This window comes from Pinus tabuliformis, chromosome 6, assembly GCF_031772625.1.
Source record: "Pinus tabuliformis cultivar Carrire ecotype Pingquan chromosome 6, CPIR1, whole genome shotgun sequence".
Classification (NCBI taxonomy): Eukaryota; Viridiplantae; Streptophyta; class Pinopsida; order Pinales; family Pinaceae; genus Pinus; species Pinus tabuliformis.
The window spans coordinates 1,797,894,318-1,797,895,875 of NC_142292.1; the positions used below are offsets into that span (position 1 = coordinate 1,797,894,318).

Below are 1,558 nucleotides of genomic sequence, written 5' to 3' on the forward strand. Positions count from 1 at the left end.
ACATTTTTATTTGATTAAAATAAAATAAAAATAATTTTATGGTATTCATTTATGTTATTGATCCATGGTATAAAAACACATAGTATTGACTCATAGTATTCATGTGGAATATAGTCTATTTAAAAGGAGAAATTAAACCAGTCTAGATACATCTTAACTCCAAATCTACCAAACCTAGAAGAATCAAGTCTCTTTTCACTTAAAATAAAATTGCATGTCAAAAGATTTTATCCTTTTAAAAATTTAGTAGATCCAAAATTAAAATAAATTTAGACTGATTTCAATTTAAATATACATCTCTATTTTTATTAAAAATTGTTTTCAATTAAATAAGAATTCAAGTTTACAAATTTATACATATATTTATAAACAAAATTAACACTCATTTTAATAAATATCTTAAAAATAAAAAATAAAAATATTTTAATAATTATAAATCAATTTCACTAATCATTCCATATTTAAAGGAAACGGTTTTAAAATTAGGTTAAAATTTAAATACATTCAAAAACCTTGACATCTGCATATATTGTTGAATTGAGACTTCTGTGATCCATAACAAGTTTACAAGAGATTTTTCGGCGTAAATCACATGATATTTCATTTGTCGACACGTTTCGAACCAACTAGTGTGATTCATTGTCAGAAATATCATGTGATTTACACCAAAAAATCTCTTGTAAATCTGCATATATTATTATCTTTAATATATTTATATTTAGAAACTAATATTATTATAACTATATAAACCATTTAATTATCAAATTGAAAAGGTAAAAAGAAATTCACAACAATAACTACAAGAAATGACACTCGTTGAAAGCCCTCGTTAAGCCAAGAGCACATAATTTAACCCAGCAACCACAACTATTTAGCTTTACAATTTATGACACATGCCCTCCACATTTTGACGCTTACCTTTACAGCAACCGTTTAGTAAGAGAGAGGTCGTGAGTTCGAATCTCATTAAAAGCAGTTGCAAATATAAAATACTAACTATTCAACATATCGACGTTTTCTCTGAAAGAAAATTGGGATCCACTCTGCTCATTCATGCGGGGATAGCTCAGTTGGGAGAGCGTCAGACTGAAGATCTGAAGGTCGCGTGTTCGATCCACGCTCACCGCACTGGACACCTGTTAGCAAGAATTTGTCGTTTTCGTTATCCTTTTATTCCACTCGAGAAATACGCTATGAACGATTCATGTTCGGTAAAAATTCTAACAGTATTCTTCAAATAATATTCTTCTCTTCTCTGGTAAAAATTCTAAACCCGGTAAAGTGTTTGACTCATGTTTGGTAAAAAATTCCAACCTTGGTAAAATGTTTGACTCCAAATCACAAGGTTGTGCGTTCGACCCGAGGGCCAAGGCCTTCCTTTTCTCACTCCACATATAACATCAGCACTATTCTTCCAACAATATAACCCTGGTAAAGTGTTTGACTCATGTTTGGTAAAAATTCCAACCCCGGTAAAATGACTCCAAATCACAAGGTTGTGTGTTCCACTCGAGGGCCAAGGCCTTACCTTTCTCGCTCCACATATAACATCAACACT

General features: G+C 30.9%; 1 non-coding gene across 1 annotated transcript; it reads left to right on the top strand.

The window, feature by feature from the left end:
- Window positions 1–1,055: 1,055 nt before the first annotated feature.
- TRNAF-GAA (transfer RNA phenylalanine (anticodon GAA)) lies at window positions 1,056–1,128 on the top strand. The gene has a single exon. It is a non-coding gene; the product is annotated as a tRNA-Phe (tRNA).
- The last annotated feature ends 430 nt before the right edge of the window (window positions 1,129–1,558 follow it).